The sequence below is a fragment of the Neophocaena asiaeorientalis genome, unplaced genomic scaffold (genome assembly GCF_003031525.2).
Source record: "Neophocaena asiaeorientalis asiaeorientalis breed wild unplaced genomic scaffold, Neophocaena_asiaeorientalis_V1.1 scaffold150, whole genome shotgun sequence".
Taxonomy (NCBI): Eukaryota; Metazoa; Chordata; class Mammalia; order Artiodactyla; family Phocoenidae; genus Neophocaena; species Neophocaena asiaeorientalis.
In genome coordinates this window covers 21,162,386-21,174,482 of record NW_020176571.1, presented here as the reverse complement: position 1 = coordinate 21,174,482, position 12,097 = coordinate 21,162,386, and the positions used below count along the sequence as shown (strand labels likewise).

The following is a 12,097-nucleotide window of genomic DNA, read 5'->3' as shown; positions in this document are numbered from 1 at the left end:
AGTGGACCTGGGTCTTGGCGTTGAGATGGAGATCTCTGGGATATTTTCGCCATTTGATATTACATGGAACTGGGACATCTCTGGTGGACCAATGTCCTGAACTTGGCTCTCCCACCTCAGAGGCACAGGCCTGACACTGAGCTGGAGCACCAAGACCCTGTCAGCCACACGGCTCAGAAGAAAAGCGAGAAAGAACGAAAGAAAAAACTAAAATAAAAAGAAAGAATGTTACTGAACTAAAAAATAAAAAAATTTTTTTAAATAAAAAAATTAAAAAGTAATAAAAAAAAGAAAGAATGAAAGGAGAGAGCAACCAAACCAGAAAACAAACCCACCAATTATAACAAGTGCTAAAAACTATATTAAAAAATACGGACAGACAGAACCCTAGGACAAATGGTGAAAGGAAAGCTTCACAGAGAAAATCACACAAAGAAGCATACACATACACACTCATAAAAAGAGAAAAAGGAAAAAAATATATATGTATGTATATAAAAAAAAAAAGAAGAGAGCAACAAAATCAATAAACTAATCTACCAGTGATCATAAACTCTAAATACTAAAGTAAGATAAACATAAAACCAGAAACCAGTCAGTTGCGTACAGCAAACCCCAAGTCTACAGTTGCTCCCAAAGTTCACTGCCTCTATTTTGGGATGATTCGTTGTCTATTCAGGTGTTCCACAGAGGCAGGGTACATCAAGTTGATTGTGGAGATTTAATCCACTGCTCCTGGGGCTGCTGGGAGAGATTTCCCTTTCTCTTTGTTCTCTCACAGCTCCCGGGGTTCAGCTTTGGATTTGGCCCCGCCTCTGCGTGTAGGTCACCTGAGTGCATCTGTTCCCGTCCAGACAGGACAGGGTTTAAAGGAGCAGCTGATTAGGGGGCTCTGGCTCACTCAGGCCGGGGGGAGGGAGGGGTACGGTATGCGGGGCGAGCCTGCGGCAGCAGAGGCCGGCGTGACGTTGCACCAGCCTGAGGCGCGCCGTGCATTCACCCGGGGAAGTTGTCCCTGGGTCCCGGGACCCTGGCAGTGGCGGGCTGCACAGGCTCCCGGAAGAGAGGTGTGGAGAGTGACCTGTGCTTGCACACTGGCTTCTTGGTGGCGGCAGCATCAGCATTAGCGTCTCATGCCCGTCTCTGGGGTCCGCGCTGATAGCCGAAGCTCACGCCCGTCTCTGGAGTTCCTTTAAGCAGCGCTCTGAATCCCCTCTTTTCGCGCACCAGGAAACAAAGAGGGAAGAAAAAGTCTCTTGCCTCTTCCGCAGGTCCAGACTTTCCCCCAGACTGCCTCCAGGCTAGCCATGGTGCACTAACCCCCTGCAGGCTGTGTTCATGCCGCCAACCCCAGTCCTCTCCCTGTGCTCCGACCGAAGCCCGAGCCTCAGCTCCCAGCCCCACCTGCCCTGGTGGGTGAGCAGACAAGCCTCTCCAGCTGGTGAGTGCCGGTCGGCACCGATCCTCTGTGCGGGAATCTCTCCGCTTTGCCCTCTGCACCCCTGTTGCTGTGCTCTCCTCCGCGGCTCCAAAGCTGCCCCCCCTCCGCCACCCTCAGTCTCTGCCCGCGGAGGGGCTTCTAGTGTGTGGAAACCTTTCCTCCTTCTCAGCTCCTCCCACTGGTGCAGGTCCCGTCCCTATCCTTTTGTCTCTGTTTATTCTTTTTCTTTTGCCCTACCCAGGTACGTGGGGAGTTTCTTGCCTTTTGGGAGGTCTGAGGTCTTCTGCCAGCGTTCAGTAGGTGTTCTGTAGGAGTTGTTCCACGTGTAGATGTATTTCTGATGTATTTGTGGGGAGGAAGGTGATCTCCGCGTCTCACTCCTCCGCCATCTTGAAGGTCTCTCCCAAGTCTGTTGTTCTTTACTCATATTTTGAGTTTCCATTTTTATTTATTTAAACATATTAAATATAGTTATTTTATATTCTGTGTCTAATCATTCCCACATCAGAAGCCTTTGGGGATCTTCTTCCCCTGTTGTTTCTGCTGTCTCTTTTTCATGGTGCCTAGCTTCCTCGTGCATTGTGATATTCAGCTGTGAGTTACTCCTTTTCCTTGGATCTTTCTGTATGGGAATTTTTGAGTCCTGGATTTTACTCTTTTCTGCCAACCATTTAGGAGATAATATCACCACTTTGATGTATTTCTTCATCTTAAATTTTGTTTTGTTTTGTTTTGTTTTTATCACAGCGACAAATTATAAATCACAATTCAGGCTATAAGTCCCTGTGAAAGTCAGGCTGTTAATTTCTGTCAGAGAGGGCTTTTACTTGGTTAGAAGATCTGAATATTTCTTACTTTCTTCCTATTTTTATCCATCACTTTGTTTCTATTGCGAGAGTCATTTAGGGCGTGTAATCTGCCATACTGCTGGAAATGGAATAATCTTATAAAATTCCAAGTTGAATGCAATTTATTTTGGCACCAGAATTTCTTTTCTTTTTTTTTTTTTAATAACTATTTTATTTTTATTTTTGGCTGCGTTGGGTCTTCGTTGCTGTGTGCGGGCTTTCTCTAGTTGCAGCGAGCGGGGGTTACTCTTTGTTGTGGTGCCTGGGTTTCTCATTGCAGTGGCTTCTCTTGTTGTGGAGCACGGGCTCTAGGTGCACAGGCTTCAGTAGTTGTGGCGCGTGGGCTCAGTAGTTGTGGCGCATGGGCTTAGTTGCTCCGCGGCATGTGGGGTCTTCCCGGACCAGGGCTCGAACCCGTGTTCCCTGCATTGGCAGGCGGATTCTTAACCACTGCGCCACCAGGGAAGCCCCCAGAATTTCTTTTTTGACACAAAATGCCAGTGACTACAAAGCCACGCAATTTGGATCAAGCTTAGCAGAAAGAGCAAATGAGAATTATTACAATGTAAATGGGGCCGTAGTTCTAGTTTTTGTAACATCCATGGCACATAGTACCTGACACTTGCCAACTTTCAGAATTTACTGTACTCAAGACCTGTATTATTGACTTGAAAAAGTAAAATGTACGTTTTAAAAGAGACTTGGATGGAATCCCTCCTAGTAATTTAATATTAATAAACAAATTATACTATTTTACGTGCAAGATCCACACTGGGAGTGGTTCATACTTGATACTGGGTCTGAAAGTGTGAATTCCCATGGATGGATATAGCCAGGTGTGTTGTGATGACACCCAGGAAAGCATTCCTCCTTGCCTTCTCTTTTTTCTTTTGACTTTCTCAGTTGCCCTGAGGTCAGAAACAGGTATTGCTTTCTGAGAACAATTCCGAAAAATAGTTCACTTTGGAAATTCACATGAACAGACTACTCTTAATGCCAATAGCAAGTTGGTAAACACCATGTTCCTAGAAAAAGGCAAATGGCTGTATCCCTGTTTCTACCTCTACAGGACACAGTGAAACCTGCTGTTGTTTTAAGAGTTCCTCAACCAGATAACAAAAAGAAGGAAACTCCATACTCAGCTACTGCTTCCTGTAGCCCACAGAGACCCAAGATTTCTTTCAGCTTAAAAATGCTGTCATTTCTTTGATTTACTGCAGACTATACATAGAAACTTCCACTATCTCTCGGAAAGCAGTTAGCTGAATGTGGCTCTCACTGTAGGGAGAGTGAGTGGCCAGTGATGAGACCACCCCTGTTCCTCCAAGTCCTGTTCAAGTAGGCAATCTAGAAAGCTGGTCTCAAAGAGACAGGTAAGCAGTTAGGAATCCCTGAGTCAAAGATTTCACAAAACAGCAGCTTATTCCATAATTTAAAAAAGTATTTATTGTGTGTCCACTGTGGTCTCTGGCATTGTTATAAGTGCTAGAGATACAACAGGGAGCAAAACAGCCCCATTCCTACAGTGCACAGTCCTTGAATGGAGGGCAGATGAGACAAGGGACGATTCCATTACCAAAGTTTAATGAGGACCGGGATACCGGTGGTAGAAGCTGCTACCTAACCACCTCTGTGTTCACTCTTATGGGTCCGCATGGACCTTTTCAGTCAAAATTGTACTACGTCACAACGCAGCATATAAAATGGTATCTAGAAACTATGTCCCTATAAAAGAGACATGGAGGGTGGGGTGGGAAAGGAAGCAATGAATAATGAAGAAAATATAATAAGTATTTGACCTTTTTTTAACCTTTCAGACAAGGTTAAACTTTCAAATATATCATATCAAGAAAGGCTGTTTAATAAACAAAACATTGGAACATTTGCCTGGCATGTGTAATTCTTAGACAAGAGTGGGAAAAGGAAGTGAAGAAAATTTTTAGTTTAGAACTAAAAAATCAAATGTTAGTATTTTTCTATGTGTACAAAAATAGCTTTATTTTAAAAATTAAATCCCTATTTAAAGCAATTTTTTAGGGCAGTGAAAATACTCTGTATGACATTATAATAATGGATGCATGTCATTATACATTTCTCCAAACCCATAGAATATGCAACACCAAGAGTGACCCGTAAGGTAAACCATGGACTTTGGGTGATTATGATGTGTCAATGTTGGTTCATCAGTGTAACAAATGTACCCCTTTTGTTGATAACGGGGGAGGCCGTGAATCTGTGCCGGCAGGGAGTATATGGGAAATCTCAGCACCTTCCACTCAATTTTGCTGTGGACCTAAAACTGCTCTTAAGAAAAAGTTTTGTTTGAAAAAAAATATTTTGCATCTTGGTTGGGAGCTCTGAGCACAGCCCCTTATAACGCAGCCACATAAGTGAATCAGATATTACAGAATAAAAAGCCCATTAACACACAGGCTCTTAAATGAACAGGAATGGCTCTAGCACTAGTATGTGTTAAAGTTTTCTCAGGAATAATAGATAAAGCTTAGCACTCCCATTGGAGCATTAAGACCATTTTCTCTCCTTTTTCAGATGTCAAACCTGAGAGCTGGCGTACTCACCAGCGCCCCCTTCCGTATGCGCCTTCTAATTTGTTCGTTGCTACTTGTTAGCACCTGGCTTCTCCCTGTTCTCTCTGCTTGAGCTCTGGGCACAAAAGTGAAGTTGATAGTTAAGTACTCCCATTGGAGCATTAAGACCATTTTCTCTCCTTTTTCAGATGTCAAACCTGAGAGCTGGCGTACTCACCAGCGCCCCCTTCCGTATGCGCCTTCTAATTTGTTCGTTGCTACTTGTTAGCACCTGGCTTCTCCCTGTTCTCTCTGAGCTCTGGGCACAAAAGTGAAGTTAAAGTTAAGTTTTTTTTTTTTTTTTTTAACATCTTTATTGGAGTGTAATTGCTTTACAATGGTGTGTTAGTTTCTGCTGCATAACAAAGTGAATCAGCTATCTGTAAAGATACATCCCCATATCCCCTCCCTCTGGCCTCTCCCTCCCACTCTCCCTATCCCACCCGTGTAGATGGTCACAAAGCACCGAGCTCATCTCCCTGTCTCCATGGTGACTGTTGCAAGATATAAGTGACCCTTCCTGTATCGTTTTGCAGTGAAAGCCTGACTCCAGGTCTCCGAGCTGTCCTCCGCATCTTGCCTGGAGAAGCCAAAACAGCCGTATTGTCCCTTGGGCCCCGGCCATCTGGCCCACTCCCCATGCAGTTTTCTCTAGGTCAGGAGACTGGGGCAACCACCATTCGCCCTGAGGGGGAGCAGGTGAAGGGAGTGTTGGAGTGGAAAAGCCTAGTGTTAAATAGGGAATATCGTAAGACACCATGCTTACCAGGATAGCCTGGTGTGATGAGAAATCTTTATTTTTTTCATATCTTCAACAATATTCTTCTGATCGGTATGCCTTTCTCATCACTAGTCCTACCTGAAATTTTTACACTATTCTCTCTTCATGAGAAAAAAAATCTGTATTTAGTTTAAGAACATTACATTATTGAGAAGGCAAATTTAAAGTACTTGACCCTTTCCTGCACATTGTCACAAAGAGTTGTTTTAACAAATGAGACATAAAAGGATGTTTTCAAGAGTCCCAGGAGAGGGTGGGAGGGAGGCTCAAGAGGGAGGGGATATGGGGATGTATGTATACATATAGCTGATTCACTTTGTTGTACAGCAGAAACTAACACAATACTGTAAAGCAATTATACTCCAGTAAAGATATATATATATATATATATATAGAACGAGTCCCAGGAAAATGCAATGTTATTTCTTAGGGTATAGACTTTAGATGGGGTGCTGCATGGGAGCCCTGGATGCTGGTGATAGTCTTGGTGGAAGTGAGTTAGGCATCAAGTGAAAGGAGAGATATAACATAAAAAAGATAACTTGGCTTACCTCACATTTGCTCAGGGCAAAATTAGCACAGACCACTGAGTATACATTTACCCAGAGGTACTTTTTCTATTTACCACCAGGGACCCTAGCTGACTATAATCAGGTGATTGCATTTTTTTTCTTTTTTAACATCTTTATTGGAGTAAAACTGCTTTACAATGGTGTGTTAGTTTCTTCTATATAACAAAGTGAATCAGCTATACATATATCCCCATATCCCCTCCCTCTTGTGTCTCCCACCCAACCTCCCTATCCCAGCCCTCTAGGTGGTCACAAAGAGAGGTGATTGCATTTTGAACTCTCCGTATGGAGCAGGAAAACCAGCTGGCTTTCAGTACTAACTTGGGGACATCGGTTTTGCATATATTGGTTTGGCCAAAAAGTTCGTTCGGGTTTTTCGGAAGATGTTACGAAAAACCTGAGCCAACTTTTTTGGCCAACGCGATACCTTTTCAATCAGGTGCAACTTCATGCTTTACGTGGATCTTTAATGGTAGTTTAAGTCACTTGATTAGTTGATTAGACGGAGGTTTTTGTTGTTGTTGAGTCCATGAAAAGTTCACTTTTCACTAAGTTAAAAAAAAATTCATTCAAGTTTCCTTTCTCTTTTTCCTCTTTGGCTTCTAGTTAGTGAGTTTCAGTTTTTAAACTCACCTTCAGGCACATTTTATCCATTCATGTGAAATTCCAGGTAAGTGTGGCCTGCATGGGCATCAGACCTGACCCTTTTCTTTACCTCATACCCTACATCCAAATCCTGTCGGTTCTACTTTCAAAATATAGTATATTCCTAAATCAAGTACGTCTCAACATTACATCTTAGTCCAAAACACCATTAACTATTTCCTGGACCGCTGAAATAGAGTTGTAATTGGTTTCTTTACTTCCACTACCTTCTACCACCTTCCCACCCACCCAGCTGTCGGGTTGGGCCACTGAGTCTCCAGAGGTTTAAATGGCAACATTTTTTCAAGGAAATTGGCTTGGAGGTCCCGCCCCTCACGCGGTTTGTTTTTGCCTTATCTGGATGGTCGTCCCTGGCTCATCCCTGAGAGGTGACGTATGAGAGACTAGATATTACTACATAAGTAAGAATAAGGAGCTGCTATGGAGTGTAGAGCACACAGAGAAGAATCATGAAAAGAATATTCTAGTTCATGTTGGACAGGAGGATTTTTTGCACGAATAAGTGACTCCTATCTTAACAGCTTCTGCTTCAAAATAAACAAGTTCCAGGACAAAAGTTTAATATAATTAGAGACTCCGAGGGGAGTAAGCAGAAGGTCACGTAACTCATGAGGAATAAGGTCCAGGAATTTTCAAGCAAAGATAAACATGGGGCTATACACACAAAATAGGATGACCTCAGTGAATATGATAACATTTATTTCTTCTGCTTCAAAATAAACAAGTTCCAGGACAAAAGTTTAATATAATTAGAGACTCCGAGGGGAGTAAGCAGAAGGTCACGTAACTCATGAGGAATAAGGTCCAGGAATTTTCAAGCAAAGATAAACATGGGGCTATACACACAAAATAGGATGACCTCAGTGAATATAACATTTATTTTTATTTTCTTAAAATTTTTGGCTGTGTTGGCTCTTCTTTGCTGTGTGTGGGCTTTCTCTATAGTTGCAGTGAGTGGGGGGCAACTCTTCGCCGTGGTGCGTGGGCTTCTCATTGTGGTGGCTTCTCTTGTTTAGGAGCACAGGCTCTAGGTGTGCGGGCTTCAGTAGTTGTGGCACACGGGCTTAGTTGCTCTGCGGCATGTGAGATCTTCCCCGACCAGGGATCGAACCCATGTCCCCTGCATTGGCAGGCAGATTCTTAACCACTGTGGCACCAGGGAAGTCCTCTGAGTATGACAGCATTAAACGCAGGGGCCAAGTTGAAAGGGACAATTTGTCTTTAATGAATTTTTTTTCCCCTAGATTTCTGTTTGTAAGCTTCAAGTACTGTTCCCTTCTCCACTCTATCTGAAGTATGACTATCTAATACAGATACAACTGTAGCAAAATGAATGCCAGTCAGCAAACTGAACCGTGCAAGAAGTCTGTTTTTCCACAGGCCTCTGCTCTACCAGCTGAGCTATAGAAGGGAGCACAGAAGCCTTCTTTTCTTGCTTTCTTTACTGGCCGCATCCTGTGGCACGTGCGATCTTAGTTCCTAGAACCAAGATCGAACCCGCATCTGCAGTGGAAGTGTGGAGTCGTAACCACTGGGCCACCGGGGAAGTGTGGAGTCGTAACCACTGGGCCACCGGGGAAGTCCCCAGAAGTCTGTTTTTCTATAACCTAATTTCTGTTTTGAGCATTCTTCCAATGCAGCAGAAATTAATCTCTGTCAATTCAGGGGTTTCCTCCCACACTTCCCAGAGTTGCATTGAATATCTGGAGGATGTTCAAGTGACAAGAGGTTGGGGGTGGGAGTACCAGGTTGAGTCTGACCTCTGGTCACCATTTGTCCATTCTGGCATCACTGCGATGGCCAACGCCAGGAACGTAAAAGACCTCCTGCCACTCCAGCTCCCACAGGGACCATACCCTCAGTATCTATCTGCTGGACTCACCTCACAGTCATTTCTCTGCTAGGTTATTCTTGCTCTTTCCCTTTGATCTGGGAATCCACAAACCTGTCTGGAGCTTTGGTAATGCCTCCTTCCCACCTGACACTTGAATGGATGAGGGAGAAGGGGAGGGGGCAGGCCCATCCCAGGGCCATATTAGCATCTGTGTTATGACGGCTTCCTGCCCCGGGAAATCTTTGTGAGGCAGCCCTTCCTCTAAATTACCGAGTAGATTTCTACATCTTATTTACGCCCTGCGCATTTGCCATTGCCCTTGGGACCTGTAGTTTGGAGACTCAAAATCCAAAAGAAGCTCATTATTTTCTGTTTTCTGTTAACTTATTCTCCCTGAAGGTAATAGAATTCAAGTAACCTATCTGCTGTTTGGAAGATGGTAAGAATGAAGAAGTAGAGAAAATAATAGAGGAAAGCATTGGCAAGTACTTCAAAACTGTATCCTACCTCATAACTTTCTACTGATTAATTCCCTAACAGAGGTCTGAAACACAGACTGGAATGGCATCTGAAACAGAATAAACCTCTTGATGAATGACTGAATGATGCATACATGCTCTCATATAATACATAGGAGCTCTTAAAAAATATTATATGCAACAAACAGAAATTACTTAGAATACGATTAGATTATATCGAGTCTATCTCTGCTATGATCTGGCTGTAGAACTTCATCAATCGCTTTACTTTCTGAGCATAGAGTTTCCCATTTGTAAAGTGGAGATAATAACCTCTACTTCACAATCTTTCTGTGGTAATTAAATCATGTTAAATAATCGAGGTGATTCATGACAACCATTCAGTAAATTCTTATTTGTTCATCCATTCATCTGTCCACTCATATGTTCACCCTTTCTTTCATCAGTTATGCATGCCTTACTCCTGTATAGCAAGACTGTAGACACTGTTAATGAACCTTTTGTGATATTTACAAATAGGTCGTTGGATGGGTGTGACTGCCCTAGCCATTTATCTAGTCAGCTCTAGATGGAAGCCTTAAGTAAGATCAGTGAAGATAAGCCCTAGAGTCACTATTCCCATGGATCTGATGAACCACGCTCACGACTAGGGCCTCCCCATTGCCCTTACCGGTTTCTAGTGAACAAGTAGTTTAGAGCAGAAATAGTGACTTATGGACAACAGTACCTCCTCACCTCTTCTCTAAATAAATGTTATCAGTGATACTTTCCAGGCTTCACATAGAGAGTTGGCTGAGATAAAATCTTAGATCCAGAGCAGAGTTCATAACTATCTTTCTCTTTTAAGTGAAGTATAATTTTTATATGGTAAAATGAACAGATCTTGTGTTCAATTCAATGAGTTTTTGACAATTCTATACACTCATTTAACTACCACCCAAAACAAGAACTTAACATTTTTATCACCTCCCTCCACAATACTCTCATACCCCTTTCCAGTCAATTGTCCTGCCAATATGGCAGAATTTTTATTGTGAAAGCCCCCAAATGTTCTTAGGGATGTCTTCTATTTTATTTAGCATTTGAATTCTGACACCTTTCATCTGCTGGAAGTAAACTAGTGAGAGCCAGCGTTGGCTGCATCATCTCAATACCCATAACTATTCTATGAGGTAGGAACTATTACTCCTTCCATTTTACAGATGAGAAAACTGAAGCTTAATGAGATAAAGTGAGTTTCCCAAAGGCCAAAAAGCTCTTAAGTGGCAGAGCTGGAATTTGAACTCAGATGGGCCTGATTCTAGAACTTAACTTTTATTTTCTTTTTTAAAAAGACACGTTTATTCGGCATCATGGTCAGACTATTACATTTAGCAATCGACAGCCTGGGTACAAGACCAAAACAAACCCAAAAACTACGTTAAAACCCTTCGTCGGAATGCTTTACACTTTCCACAGAACAGAAACGGAAATAACGTGTTATACAATAATACAGTCCTTGAGTTTTTTATTGCCCATATACATGAGTATTGTCTAAACCATATCTTCTCTGTAGCAGCTAGGCCCTGCCACCACTGTCCTTGGCTGAGCTCACAAATCTGTTATAACCTGTAGCTTCCCTGTCACTTCTCTGGCTCTCTTCTCCTGCTAAGCTTTGTTTCCTGGCAGTAATTAAAACCTTCTGCCACTGCCATGGCTATCGCTGCTGCTGCTGGAACAGCCATAGCCGCCTTGGTTTCGTGGTTTGGCAAAGTGTTGGCCTCCGCCACCATAGGGGCCAGATCTTCTGCCTCCAAAGTTTCCTCCATTCATGGGTCCAAACTTTGAAGATTGATTGTTGTAATTGCCAAAATCAATGCAGCTTCTGCCACCTCCAAAATTGCTTCCATCGTTACCAAATCCATTATAGCCATCCCGCTGCCACCATATCCCCCACCACCGCGGCTGCCACCAAAGGCATCTCGACCACTGAAGTTTCCTCCACGACCAAAGGTGTCGTTCCCACCAAACCCACCTCCGCGACCACCACCAAAGTTTCCAGAACCACCTCGACCTCTTTGGCTGGATGAGGCACTAGCCGTCTCTTGCTTAGATAGGGCTTTCCTTACTTCACAGTTGAGGCCATTCACAGTGTGGTATTTCTGAATGACAGTCTTGTCTGCGGAGTCATGGTCATCAAAGGTTACGAAAGCAAAGCCTCTCTTTTTGCCACTGCCTCGGTCAGTCACGATTTCAATCACTTCAATTTTCCCATACTATTCAAAGCAATCTCTTAGGTGATGTTCTTCAGTGTCTCCTTTAATGCCACCAACAAAAATCTTTTTCACAGTGAAGTGGGCACCAGGTCTCTGAGAATCTTCTCTCGAGACGGCCCTCTTTGGTTCCACCACTCATCCATCCGCCTCGTGTGGCCTTGCATTCATGGCCGCATCCACCTCATCCACAGTGGCATACGTGACAAACCGGAAGCCTCTGGAGCGCCTGGTGTTTGGATCCCTCGTTACCACACAGTCTGTGAGCGCTCCCCGCTGCTCACAATGGCTCCCCAGACTCTCTTTCAAAGCTCAAACCTCCGATGAAGACCTTCCACAGCTGTTCAGGCTCTTCGGGAGACTTTGACTTAGGCATGACCTCAGTCGTGGCGGGGTTGGGGGAGACTTTAACGATGCTTACTTGGTGGCGTCCACGGGCAGAAAGGCTAGAACTTGACTTTTATTTTATTTTTTTAAATTAAATTAAATTAATTAATTTTTTGTCTGCGTTGGGTCTTCGTTGCTGCGCGCAGGCTTTCTCTAGTTGCAGTGAGCGGGGTCTTCTCTTTGTTGCAGTGCGCAGGCTTCTCATTGTGGTGGCTTCTCTTGTTGCGGAGCACGGGTTCTAGGCGGACG

General features: G+C 43.6%; 1 pseudogene; it reads right to left on the bottom strand.

The window, feature by feature from the left end:
- Positions 1–10,880: 10,880 nt before the first annotated feature.
- LOC112391889 (heterogeneous nuclear ribonucleoprotein A1-like) lies at positions 10,881–11,837 on the bottom strand (annotated as a pseudogene).
- Between the last annotated feature and the right edge of the window lie 260 nt (positions 11,838–12,097).